This window comes from Vitis riparia, unplaced genomic scaffold, assembly GCF_004353265.1.
Source record: "Vitis riparia cultivar Riparia Gloire de Montpellier isolate 1030 unplaced genomic scaffold, EGFV_Vit.rip_1.0 scaffold690_pilon_pilon, whole genome shotgun sequence".
In the NCBI taxonomy this organism is placed as follows: domain Eukaryota; kingdom Viridiplantae; phylum Streptophyta; class Magnoliopsida; order Vitales; family Vitaceae; genus Vitis; species Vitis riparia.
Window position 1 is genome coordinate 22,028 of NW_023269736.1, and position 14,809 is coordinate 36,836.

At 29.5% G+C, this 14,809-nt stretch overlaps 1 pseudogene; it reads right to left on the bottom strand.

Annotated features, from left to right (window-relative positions):
• Positions 1 to 11,722: 11,722 nt before the first annotated feature.
• Positions 11,723 to 14,568, bottom strand: LOC117910275 (annotated as a pseudogene).
• Positions 14,569 to 14,809: the final 241 nt, after the last annotated feature.

The window sequence follows — 14,809 nt, forward strand, 5'->3', positions numbered from 1 at the left end:
AATATGTTTTTATTATAGAAAAAAAAAGTTATTTAAACTTATGTTGACAAGACGAGTTTTTGATAAATAAAATAAAATAATATTGTATGCGTCCATAAATTAAGAAATAGATCTTGAACAATTAAAATTAGAGGATTAGAATATATATATAATTTTAAATTAATAACTAAAATAATAATTATCAATATTGAGAAATAAATATAAATTTTAAGGTTATGTTTGGTTTTCCAAAATAGTAGGAAAAGAAAAAAAATTGTTAAAGAAAATTATTTTCTCATATTTGATTTTACTATAAAATGTAAAAAAAAATTAAAAATCATTAAAATTATTAAGAATAGAAGAGTTAAATTTGTAAAAAAAGTTTGAAGTAATATATAAAAATAATTTATTTATTTTAAATTAAATTTATTTTCTTTTCTTTTCTTTTCTTTTCTTCTATCTTTCATTTTTTTTTTTTTCTCTCTTGTATTTGTTTTTAAACCTTCTAAGAACCAAACATAGCCTAAGACAATAGAAAATCCCCTCAATCTTTATAAACTAGGGAAATCCTAAATTCTTAGTTAAGAGGAGAGGACCACGGGAGGTTCAAATGCTTTGTTTGAAGCTTTTCAAATTTCTCCAAGATCTTTAAAGTTCTTTGGAAGGTTTTTAAAAGGGAAAAGGAGATTCATAATTAATAAATATATAAAATAATTTTAAAAAATAAAAAATACAAGAAGAATAGACTTCATCAAAATTTTATTTAAATAAATATTTCCTTTTTTTCACTATTTTTCAAAAAATAATAACTAAACTATGTAATATTTCCACAAAATTTTCGGTAATAATAACTAAATTGTATTTTCTTTCCTACATACAAAATAAGAATAATTATATCTATAATTTTTATTACTTGAAAAAATGATAGTGACTAAATTTTATTAATTTTAGAAATTTATAAAAAATAATTCTTTAATCTCAAAATTATTTGTTATTTGAATACATAGAAAATGTTGGATTGGGATACCTAAATTAGTTTTGTTGCATTTCTTTAAGATGTGAGAGGTGGAGTTTTTCTTATGTGATGAATGATGAATTTGTCTTTAATATATATTTAATTATTTATATTTTAGGGTTATTTTAGCAAATACAACCGCGATTGAAATGTTGTTTTAAGTTGTAACTTTTCTTTTGATTAGTGAATTTTGAAGTGTTGATTAACTCTACATATGTAAATATTATATTGATTGTCAAATCACATTAAATTTTTGTTTTTTTTTTCTTTTTATCTATGGTTTTGGTTATCAGAAAAAAAAAAATTACAATATTTCTAAGGTATGAAATACGAAAATCATGCATAACTGAGTAATTTTTCCTTTTATTCTCCTCAATAAGTAATCATGCAAGTAAAAAATAAGTGAAAAATTAAATTAACTTACATCCCACCAATGATTTAAATTTATTTTTTTCATAATAAAAAAAATCATTAATTTTTTTATTATTAAAAAATGACTAAATCACAATTTTTTCCACCTTCGTGTAGACTATTAAAACTTTTACACCCAAATTCAAATTACATGATACAATTATTTTTTCACTATATATATATAAATGGAGGACTTTTCTCAATAGGGTAATTTAAAAAAATTATTCTTAAATTATTGTAGTAGAAGAAATTATTATAAATATATGGTAGTTTTTACCACCTAAGAGAGAGGGTGAACGGATAAATTTTTTTTTAACCAAAATCGTCTTTTAATATTTTATGGTTATCTATGGTTATGTATCCCGAAAATTATTGGGCCAAGGGTGTGGACAATTAAGCCTAACCCAAACCTCTTTTAATATTTTAAAACATTTATAATATATATATATATATATATATATATATATATTTTTTTTTTTTCTAGAAAGTTAAATAGATTGGTTTTGTTATTATCTCAAAATAACATGCTATTTTATTATTTTAGTCTAAAAATTATAAAAATTAAAATTAAAAAAGATCTAATAGGAATGAATTGAGCTCGAATTGAACGTCTTATGTTAGAAGTTAGAAGTTAGATTGGATCAAGATTTGGATTGAATGTTTATTAATTCAGATTGGATTTGGGTTAATTGTAAACCCAACCCAAACCCAAACCTGGATGGAAAAGCAAGACCGAACTAGGTCTTCCGTTTTCATTAGGTGGAGTGATTATTTTGCGGTTGTGGCAGCTTGTAGCAGCAACTTGGCCACATTATTGCCATACTTGGATGAAAGCTAGCTGTAGGAAATAGAGGGGCCCGCAACGCATTTGAAATTCAATCCGCCTAGCACTCTCATTTCTGTAAACTTTTTGTTTCCAGCTAAATGGCTCACAGTGCATGTATTATACGGTAACTCCCAAACATGAATCAAGAGCATGTGTACCATAAAGTTGGTAAATTGATAGCCTTAACCATCCTCCGAATTAAATGGCCATAAAATTTAGCTTAACTGGGATTGCTATTGGAAGATGCAACTCGGGTGGGTTTGGGTTGGGTTTACAATTAACCCAAATCCAATCTAAATTAATAAACATTCAATCCAAATCTTGATCCAATCTAACTTCTAACTTCTAACATAAGACGTTCAATTCGAGCTCAATTCATTCCTATTAGATCTTTTTTAATTTTAATTTTTATAATTTTTTGACTAAAATAATAAAATAGCATGTTATTTTGAGATAATAACAAAACCAATCTATTTAACTTTCTAGAAAAAAAAAAAAAATATATATATATATATATATATATATATATATATATATATATATATATTATAAATGTTTTAAAATATTAAAAGAGGTTTGGGTTAGGCTTAATTGTCCACACCCTTAATTGTCCACATCTATGGTTATGTATCCCGAAAATTGTTGAAAGCTGACTCGGGGTTGTCCCGGCAAACTACTGATTTGATCAGCCTGGGCAGAGTGGGACTCCACTGCTGATGAACAGAAGTGAACCAGAGCTGCACATACTGCAGCCAGGATCATCATCCAAGACTGGGTTTGCATGGTTACCGAGAGAGAAAGAGAAGCTATGGAGACAGCTTGATTCTCCAATTTATTATAGGAAGGGCACAATTTCCATGCGTTCAAAAAAGTACCCAGTGTGAACGCAGATATATTTGCAGTGGTGTTTCTTTGGACGTCATGAGTGACGCCAAGGTTGTCCTCCTTCCTTCTACTTTCCCGTGAGAAAAGAAACTCACTGATCACTGATCCAAGCATACAATTTCAGTCCACACGTTCCTGGTTGTACTATTTAAAAGACACGTCCCATCGTGTATTCAGATCCCGAGGAGAAAGGAATGTAATTTGAAGGAAGAAAGTTGTCATAGATCCAAATTTTCGCTGAAATAAATTATTATTAAAAAGATGTTAAAAAAACGTGGCTTTGGATCAAATTTGGGATTAATATAAGTACCATTTTGAAACGTCACATGTATTAAAAAGGTGATATATGGGAAAATACTATATTAAAAGGGAACAAGTATTTTAATTGAAATTAAATGAAAATAAAATAAATAAAATTTTTTTATTAACAAATTTCCTTAATGAAATCTTCTTACAAGTTCAAAAAACGATATAAGTATTTCATACAACGATTTTTACCTTTGAACGATATCATTCCAAATCAAGTCATTAATTGTTTCGTTATTCTCTCAAATTAAGAAAACATTTTCATCGTCACCCTTCACATTATAATCAAGTTAAAAGAATCAGATGAATATATTATTTTACAAAAAAATATTATCATAAAGATTGTATCACATAATTTATTAATTTTAATAAAAATTTTGTTTTGCATTATTTTTTCTTTTTTTTTATTTTGCTTATATTTTTAGACTTTCACAAAATAGATTTAGATTCCATTTTACGGTCATTTTAGAAAATATCTTTAACATTTATAATATTTGAAAATTTTTAATACTACAAAGTGTTTGACTTGTTAAAAATGTTAATTATTTCATTTTTATGATCTTATTAAATGATACTTGATTATTAAGTATAAATTTTTATATATTTAATAAATAAAATTATTTTTTATTAACTCTAATTATTTGCTTATTACGTAGTTAGTAGTAGAAATTGTATTTAAAGTAATTACACATAAAACATCATTCTAAAATAATAGTGTGGACCCCGCATTTCGGCTCATGCATTTTCCACTTGATGGCGAAACTCGATTGTACTTTGAAAATGACTTGGAGTCGCCACTTATTTTTGTTTTATTTTTAAAAGGGTAAACAAAATAAGAAAGAAAAACCTTAAGTGTGACTCCTTATTTGGAAAAGGTGGTCTACGAAAAACCGGATCGGGTTCGGGGGTCAGGTTACTTATCAGGAAGGTACGGTAAGGACCGTAGCACCCTTCTAAGTCCCTAAAGTCAGGTATCTACTAATAAAATGAAGCAATCATGACAATTGATGAGGGAAACAATGAATATCCGGAACTATCATGCATATATGAGAATCAAAGCATGCATACAGAAAATGACCTGAGTGGGTGTGGATGCGTACCTAGGCAGTGATCCATAAAGTGCTATCAAGAATTAAGGTTAGTGCACAATTAAGGAATAATTTCGAGCATGTCATAGAGCAAAATAAAATCGATCATGCATGCCAATTAAATCAAACAAACAATCAATCAATCATAAGGAAATCACATATGTTGGGCCCCCACCAAAGCCCGATTTATATTGCATGAATTAGTCTCACGAATCGCATTATTTCGGAATTATGAGGATTCATTATTCTTGCTTGTGTAAAAATTAAAAGAAATAGAACATTATTTAAAAATCGGAGTGGAATTAAAACTGTTCGAGAGAAAATTGGATTTTTGAGATTTATTTGGAAATTAAAGTCTCGAAAATTATTTGAAGACTAGAGTCTTAAGAATTAAATTTAAGAATTGGAATTTTGGATATTAAATTTTAAAGAAATTAGAATTTTGGAAATCGGAAATTAAGTTCAGAAATTGGAATTTTGAAGATTTGTTTAAAATGGAATTTCAAAATAAATAACTAAAATAATAATAATTAAATAGATTAATGTGAATATCAGAATTTTCAGAAATAACAATTTAATTCGGAAATCGAAAGTTTTAAATGAATTGTTTAAAATGGTATTTTAGAATAAATAAATAAAATAATAATAATTAAATAGATTAATGGGAATACGGGAAATTTTCGGGATTAGGAATTTTCGGAAAATTAAATTTAAAAATTTGATTATTAGGAAATTAAATTTAAAATTAGAATTTTAGAAAATTATTTCAAGAATGGCATTTTTAAAATAAATAATAAATAATGAATATATGAATAAATTTGGGACTTTGAAATTTTAGGAAATTTTAAAAGAGTTAATGGAGAATATATATATATATAAAAGAATAAATAAAATAATCAAAGAAACAAAACTTTTAACATCAAAAATAAAAAAAATAATAAAAAAAAATGATAAAAGATAAAAAAAAAAAAAAACAAAATGATGGCACGTGGGAGAAAAGAGAAAAAAATTATAACAAACCACCTTGAAGCCTGCTGGAACCATGCCACTAATGAAGAATAAAAAAAGTATAAAAAAACTCATGCATTTGACTTTTAAATAACTAAATATTTAAATAGTTTCATGCCTGCCATGCCATACATTCTTCTTTCCCTTTTTTTTTATATTATGTTCCTGCTGCCACTATGAAGGCTAGGTATATTCGGGACCTTAGAGGAGACTCAAAACAATCTGGGCAGCCATGTGCGCATGGGCAACGTAGACGCGGGTGAGATGGCAAGAGGATTGGTAAGAAAGGAACATTAAAATAGTGAGAAAAAGGATTTTCGGTGATCGATGAAATGGAAGATGTTTGGTATGAAGAGCAATAGGTGATGAACTTTGTGGGTATGCAAGATGGTCTTGGCTAATGAGGAGAAACATGGTGTGGGTATGGTGATAATATAGAGAGAGAAACGGGTAAGAGACGGATAAGTGGGGTATTTGGGTAGTGGAGAAGGGTGGTGTAGAGAGAGAAGCTAGAGAAAAGGTGATGGGGAAATGAAGATATGAATGGGGATGAAACGAGATGCTGCAGTGAGTGAGATAAATAAAGAAATGAGTATGATGAAGGGTATGGCAAAGTATGAAGGTTGAAAGGTTTTACAAAGGTTTGATGGGCCATGCATCTTCTACTCTGGACTTTGACGTGTGTGTAGGAGAGGATACTTTGATTAAAGCCTCCAGTTGGGAGCAAGGAATTTGACTTGTTGACTGCTATAGCTTCTTCATGCTCAAACATGGAGGTCGGTGGTGAGGAACCTTGTTCAGAAACATCCTTAAAGACATTTCTGAAGACTCTCCTTGGACTGAAACTGCATTTCAATAGCTGTAACTGTGATAGCCTCTACTGAATTTGTATGTCTTCTTGTTAGTGTTGGCTCTCAGGAAGATTGAAACAGCAATAAGATCGTTGGCCGAGTCACACCTCTCTCATTGGATACTGCTGATGGTCCTTCCGAAACCCACAGTAGTAGCTGAATATATAGGGTAACCAAACTAAAAATGCTTGAAAGGGGTTGCATATGGATTTCAATAACAAACCTATCCCATGAGAAGAGTCTTGGGGTGCCAACCAACGGGTTTCTGAAAAAACTGTTTGTGCTCCCAAATGGTTTTCAAGAATAATGACCAAAGATTTTCAAAAGCTGGAAAGGGTTCCAAAGAAAACCAAATATGTTTTAAACAAACAACCCGTTAGAATCGACTCTATTTTATGCCATATTAAATGGATCTACAGGTGGGGTGAACGGTAAGCTTTTAATTGTATATTTAATCAAACGCAAAGCTCAAAGAAAGCAAACTGCACCTCAGTCATTTACAAGAGAAAACAGAGAAACTGGAGAGAGAATAAAGTAAAGTGGATGTAATGCGAGCTTAGGTTCAACAAAACTCAACTAAAAATGCTTAAAATCAAAGATGTCAAGGGAGTAAAACCAGTAAATCCAAAGTGAAAGTACTCATGGTAGCCATACCTGTGCCACTCAAGCGAAGATGATTCAGCTTCTCTTCCGCTCGAGCTCTTCCAAGCAATCCCCTCTTGTCTCTCTCCTTCTCTATTTCTCCTGTTTCTTTCTTCTTTGAAGAGCCATCACCAGCTCTGCTGTTCACCCATCAGCAGCATGGCCTCCTCCATCAGCAGCATGGCCTCCTTGCTCTTTTGCTGCCCGTCCAATCCGACTTCCCTCCAGCAGAAAAAGGGGTCCCCTCCTTATTTTAAAAAGAAACGCAAATAAGTAAAAAAAATACTCTCTCCCGGGTCCCACAAAAGGGTCTACAAATATGTTTTTATTATAGAAAAAAAAAGTTATTTAAACTTATGTTGACAAGACGAGTTTTTGATAAATAAAATAAAATAATATTGTATGCGTCCATAAATTAAGAAATAGATCTTGAACAATTAAAATTAGAGGATTAGAATATATATAATTTTAAATTAATAACTAAAATAATAATTATCAATATTGAAAAATAAATTTAAATTTTAAGGTTATGTTTGATTTTCCAAAATAGTAGGAAAAGAAAAAAATTGTTAAAGAAAATTATTTTCTCATATTTGATTTTACTAGAAAATGTAAAAAAAAATTAAAAATCATTAAAATTATTAAGAATAGAAGAGTTAAATTTGTAAAAAAAGTTTGAAGTAATACATAAAAATAATTTATTTATTTTAAATTAAATTTATTTTATTTTATTTTCTTTTCTTTTCTTCTATCTTTCATTTTTTTTCTCTCTTGTATTTGTTTTTAAACCTTCTAAGAACCAACCATAACCTAAGACAATAGAAAATCCCCTCAATCTTTATAAACTAGGGAAATCCTAAATTCTTAGTTAAGAGGAGAGGACCACGGGAGGTTCAAATCCTTTGTTTGAAGCTTTTCAAATTTCTCCAAGATCTTTAAAGTTCTTTGGAAGGTTTTTAAAAGGGAAAAGGAGATTCATAATTAATAAATATATAAAATAATTTTAAAAAATAAAAAATACAAGAAGAATAGACTTCATCAAAATTTTATTTAAATAAATATTTCCTTTTTTTTTCACTATTTTTCAAAAAATAATAACTAAACTATGTAATATTTCCACAAAATTTTCGGTAATAATAACTAAATTGTATTTTCTTTCCTACATACAAAATAAGAATAATTATATCTATAATTTTTATTACTTGAAAAAATGATAGTGACTAAATTTTATTAATTTTAGAAATTTATAAAAAATAATTCTTTAATCTCAAAATTATTTGTTATTTGAATACATAGAAAATGTTGGATTGTGATACCTAAATTAGTTTTGTTGCATTTCCTTAAGATGTGAGAGGTGGAGTTTTTCTTATGTGATGAATGATGAATTTGTCTTTAATATATATTTAATTGTTTATATTTTAGGGTTTTTTTAGCAAATACAACCGCGATTGAAATGTTGTTTTAAGTTGTAACTTTTCTTTTGATTAGTGAATTTTGAAGTATTGATTAACTCTACATATGTAAATATTATATTGATTGTCAAATCACATTAAATTTTTGTTTTTTTTTTCTTTTTATCTATGGTTTTGGTTATCAGAAAAAAAAAAAAAATTACAATATTTCTAAGGTATGAAATACGAAAATCATGCATAACTGAGTAATTTTTCCTTTTATTCTCCTCAATAAGTAATCATGCAAGTAAATAATAAGTGAAAAATTAAATTAACTTACATCCCACCAATGATTTAAATTTATTTTTTTCATAATAAAAAAAAATCATTAATTTTTTTATTATTAAAAAATGACTAAATCACAATTTTTTCCACCTTCGTGTAGACTATTAAAACTTTTACACCCAAATTCAAATTACATGATACAATTATTTTTTCACTATATGTATATAAATGGAGGACTTTTCTCAATAGGGTAATTTAAAAAAATTATTCTTAAATTATTGTAGTAGAAGAAGTTATTATAAATATATGGTAGTTTTTACCACCTAAGAGAGAGGGTGAACGGATAAATTTTTTTTAACCAAAATCGTCTTTTAATATTTTATGGTTATCTATGGTTATGTATCCCGAAAATTATTGGGCCAAGGGTGTGGACAATTAAGCCTAACCCAAACCTCTTTTAATATTTTAAAACATTTATAATATATATATATATATTTTTTTTTTTCCTAGAAAGTTAAATAGATTGGTTTTGTTATTATCTCAAAATAACATGATATATATATATATATATATAATTATATTTTTCTAGAAAGTTAAATAGATTGGTTTTGTTATTATCTCACAATAACATGCTATTTTATTATTTTGCTGCTACAAGCTGCCACAGCCGCAAAATAATCACTCCACCTAATGAAAACGGAAGACCTAGTTCAGTCTTGCTTTTCCATCCAGGTTTGGGTTTGGATATATATATTATAAATGTTTTAAAATATTAAAAGAGATTTGGGTTAGGCTTAATTGTCCACATCTATGGTTATGTATCCCGAAAATTGTTGAAAGCTGACTCGGGGTTGTCCCGGCAAACTACTGATTTGATCAGCCTGGGCAGAGTGGGACTCCACTGCTGATGAACAGAAGTGAACCAGAGCTGCACATACTGCAGCCAGGATCATCATCCAAGACTGGGTTTGCATGGTTACCGAGAGAGAAAGAGAAGCTATGGAGACAGCTTGATTCTCCAATTTATTATAGGAAGGGCACAATTTCCATGCGTTCAAAAAAGTACCCAGTGTGAACGCAGATATATTTGCAGTGGTGTTTCTTTGGACGTCATGAGTGACGCCAAGGTTGTCCTCCTTCCTTCTATTATTTTCATCGTCACCTTTCAAATTATAATCAAGTTAAAAGAATTAGATGAATATATTATTTTAAAAAAAATATTATGATAAAGATTGTATCACATAATTTATTAATTTTAATAAAAATTTTGTTTTGCATTATTTTTTCTTTTATTTATTTTGCTTATATTTTTGAACTTTCACAAAATAGATTTAGATTCCATTTTATGGTCATTTTACAAAGTGCTTTTAACATTTATAATATTTGAAAATTTTTAATACTACAAGGTATTTGACATGTTAAAAATGTTAATTATTTCATTTTTATATTCTTATTAAATATAAATTTTTATATATTTAATAAATAAAATTATTTTTTATTAACCCTAATTATTTGCTTATTACGTAGTTAGTAGTAGAAATTATATTTAAAGTAATAACACATAAAACATCATTCTAAAATAATATGTTTTTATTATAGAAAAAAAAAGTTATTTAAACTTATGTTGACAAGACGAGTTTTTGATAAATAAAATAATATTATATGGGTCCATAAATTCAGAAACAGATTTTGAACAATTAAAATTAGAGGATTAGAATAGATAAAAATATTGAATTAATAACTAAAATAATAATTATCAATTTTGAGAAATAAATTTAAATTTTAAGGTTATGTTTGGTTTTCCAAAGCAGTAGGAAACGAAAAGAAAAATGTTAAAGAAAATTATTTTCTCGTATTTGATTTTACTATAAAATGCAAAAGAAAGTTAAAAATCATTAAAATTATTAAAAATAGAAGAGTTAAATTTGTAAAAAAAGTTTGAAGTAATATATAAAAATAATTTATTTATTTTCTTTTCTTTCCTTTTCTTTTCTTCTTTCTTTCATTTTTTTCTCTCTCTTGTATTTGTTTTTAAACCTTCTAATAACCAAACATAGCCTAAGATAATAGAAAATCCCCTCAATCTTTATAAACTAGGGAAATCCTAAATTCTCAGTCAAGAGAAGAGGACCACAGGAGGTTCAAATCCTTTGTTTGAAGCTTTTCAAATTTCTCCTAGATCTTTAAAGTTCTTTGGAAGGTTTTTAAAGGGGAAAAGAAGATTCATAATTAATAAATATATAAAAGAATTTTAAAAAATAAAAAATACAAGAAGAATAGACTTCATTAAAATTTTTATTTAAATAAATATTTCCTTTTTTTTTTTACTATTTTTCAAAACATAATAACTAAACTACATAATATTTCCACAAAATTTTGAGTAATAATAACTAAATTGTATTTTCTTTCCTACATACAAAACAAGAATAATCATATCGTATAATTTTTATTACTTGGAAAAATGATAGTGACTAAATTGTATTAATTTTGGAAATGTATAAAAAATAATTATTTAATCCCAAAATTATTTGTTATTTGAATACATAGAAAATGTTGGATTGTGATACCTAAATTAGTTTTGTTATATTTCCTTAAGATGTGAGAGGTGAAGTTTTTCTTATGTGATGAATAACAAATTTGTCTCTAACATATATTTAATTATTTATATTTTAAAGGTTTTTTTAGCAAATGCAACCGTAATTAAAATGTTGTTTTAAGTTGTAACTTTTCTTTTGATCAATGAATTTTGAAGTGTTGATGTACTCTACAGATGTAATATTAGATTGATTGTCAAATCATATTAAAATTTTGTTTTTTTTATGTTTATGGTTTTGGTTATCAGAAAAAAAAAATTTTGCAATATTTCAAAGGTATGAAATACGAGTAATTTTTCCTTTTATTCTCCTCAATAAGTGAATCATGCAAGCAAAAAATAAGTAAAAATTAAATTAACTTACATCCCACCAATGATTTAAATTTATTTTTTTCATAGTAAAAAAAAAAAATCATTAATTTTTTTATTATTAAAAAATGACTAAATCACAATTTTTTGCGGCTTCGTGTAGACTATTAAAACTTTTACACCCAAATTCAAATTACATGATACAATTATTTTTCCACTATATGTATATAAATGAAACACATCCATACACAGAGGATGTGACATTTGCTGGCGAGATAAAACACCATCCCCTCCAACTTATTCATTCAACCATGAAATTGATGAGTTTCATGCATCTGGGAGGGGCTTTCCTTCTAGAAATGCCGTCAACAGCGCCAGTGATCTCGCCGGTTGTGATATGGGTGCTGTGTGAGAACCTCCTCTGATGGTCGCAAAAGATAGGATATCACCGTACACTTGCGTCCACCCACCCACCTGAAGAGGAAAGGAAAAGTGGAAAACATGGTCATTACGGTCACTTATTTTTAATTTGTCTCACCTTCAATTTCAATTAGTATGTGGAATGATCATATGTGAACCTGTTTCTTCTCGAACCAATTTCTGTAAGGCACGGTTGTTTTCAGCTTCAGCTTCTTTGCCAATCCCTCCAGTAAAGACCTGGTTCCAATTAGGGAGATCCTTGAATCTTGATCTCCGCTGCAATTTTATTTTATTTTTTAATTGTTATTTTCATAATTGTAAATAAAAACCCAACATTTCCAGATGTCATATCATCAGACGAATGGAACCTACCTGTAAACAGAGGCGCGGATCCCAGACCTAACAAGCCATTCCACAACATTAATAGATGGAATCACAGCGTCTTTCAAGAAGTGGGCATTATCCCTGCAATACAGAACAATGTTAAAACAACAGATCCAAGAAATCCGGAATCGAAATCGATTTCCCACGGATGAGGAGAGAGGAAATGGAATGATTCCCTTCCTTTCCTTTCCCCTTAAATAAAGTAAACCCGTCCATAGAGTAAATTGGAAAAGTGTGGAATCCTTACGGATAGCATAAAGTCCAGTTGGGCGTGCCCACAAGCTGGGCATGGAGAGACTTCTGCACATCTTTCCTGTTTAGATACACGTCCACTTCATCTGTTAGGCAGACCTCTTCCTGCATGAGTCAAACCCAAATATTACCATCAAAGTCAAGTACAAACAAGTCTTTTTTTTTCTCCTTCCCTCTGCCCACCAACTGGAGTGAAGAAATGAAACCTTACCGATGATAAACATTTGTCCCCAAGAACATCAAATGGGTCAACTGATCCACCAATTTCTCCCGCAGACTTGTTATATACCTCGTAACACTCGGGCGACAGAGACTCGCTGATATTATAAACCCATCGCATAATTTGGGAATAGTTGCAGGTGGACGTGAGAAGTGCATGTGTAGAATCTGAAATCAATCCATGGACCAGAAAAAGTCTCCTTGGGCATTCATATCAGTATCGAATTCTAGAAGAGGATTTCCAATCTGCATGCAGCCATCAAATCGAGCTCAATTATCAGTTTTAGCCCAACCATTTATTTTAAGAATGTATACTTAATGCAAATTTTCCATTTTCTCTACTCACAAGGATTCCTTTCAAATTGAAATTCTTGCCGGAATTAATAACGAGCTGTGCAAGTTGCGGAACGTAGTGACCTAACATAAAATTAAAAGGAGACCTTCAATTAAAATAGGAAGAGAAAATAAAAATTGATGAATTCACCATGAATTCAGATGATTGTCTTAACCTGAATAACAGGTCTTCACTAAAATTACCTGCATAACTCTCCCCTGTAATGAATAATTCTCTGTTCCTGTACTTTGGAAATTTGATGAACCAGCCCTCCAAGAATGCGAGATTGTCTCGTGCTTAAGAAAAACATCCAAATATCAGTACGTTTGAAGACAAATGTTAAGCAACTTTAGTTGAAATCATTGACAAAAGGGGATAAAAAATGAACCTGTGACTTCATCATTTATATCGTCATAGAAGGACTTATTACGAGAATAAGAAAACCCAACTCCAGCTGGTGACTCCACATACAACATATTTGCCTCTGTGATAGAAGAATTTCAGAGGTAAATTTCATCATTTTAGTAATTTAATTCATATCATAGTCGAGAAAAATTGAGCAAAGTGCCCTAAATACTAATAAATTCTACCACACTTGATTGAAATTGAAAACAACTTTGTCCAAAATCTACAACACACCTCTGTTCCAGCTATGCTTATTCCTGAACAGAGTGTTCCCGTGGGGCCTAAAAGGGCCGTGTTCCATGAAAGCCCCCCCTCCTAGGGACGAACAACCAGGTCCTACAAAATAAATTCCACTACTCAGAGACCAAGAATGAAATGATTCTAACTTTATCTACTTACCTTAATAAGATGCCAGAGAAGAAGAATTTGATACTAATTACCTCCAGTTAACCAGAGAACAAGAGGCTTTGAGCCAGTAGGATCAGTTACTGCTTCAACAAAGTAGTAAAAAAGAGCTCTGCCTTGCTTTTCATCAATGGTTACGTATCCACCAAACTGTTGGAAGCTGACATGTGGTTGTCCAGGCAAGCTTCCGAGTTTATCCGACTCGGAGACGGGCTCCATCGCGAAGCACAGCGGAGCTACACATAGTGTGGCCAGTACCACCATCCATGAGCAGTGGAGTTTCATGGTCTGAGAGAGAGGTAGAGAATGGTGTTTAAAAACCATGTGATGCTCTGTTCTTATATAGAAGTGAAAGAAGACTTAAAAAAAGACCTCCAACTACGCGGTTGTCGAAGAAATTCATGCATACAGAGATGATAAACCTGTTCTGCCTACGTCCGCCGAAGAAAATTATGGGTACAGGTGATGTACTGGTGATAAACCCTGGAGTCTTCTGGATGGTACTTCCGGGATAAGTAATCAAATTGTCCTGGATATGGAGATACGATGACAGGGGGACCAAGTCTATGCTATGCTCTGTATCATGTGGAATAATTTTCATTCAACTTTGACATTCATATCGTTCGTCTTTGTTCGACTCAAATTAATGACTTCTAACAAAATGGTTGATGACTAGCACTAATTTCTAATATTAAAATAAATAAATAAACTTTTTTTTTCCTTCGTGTTTAAGAATTTTCTAGGTGTTTGACAAAGTCTTTAAAATTGCTTCTAAACATCATCTATTTTGTTGTTTATACA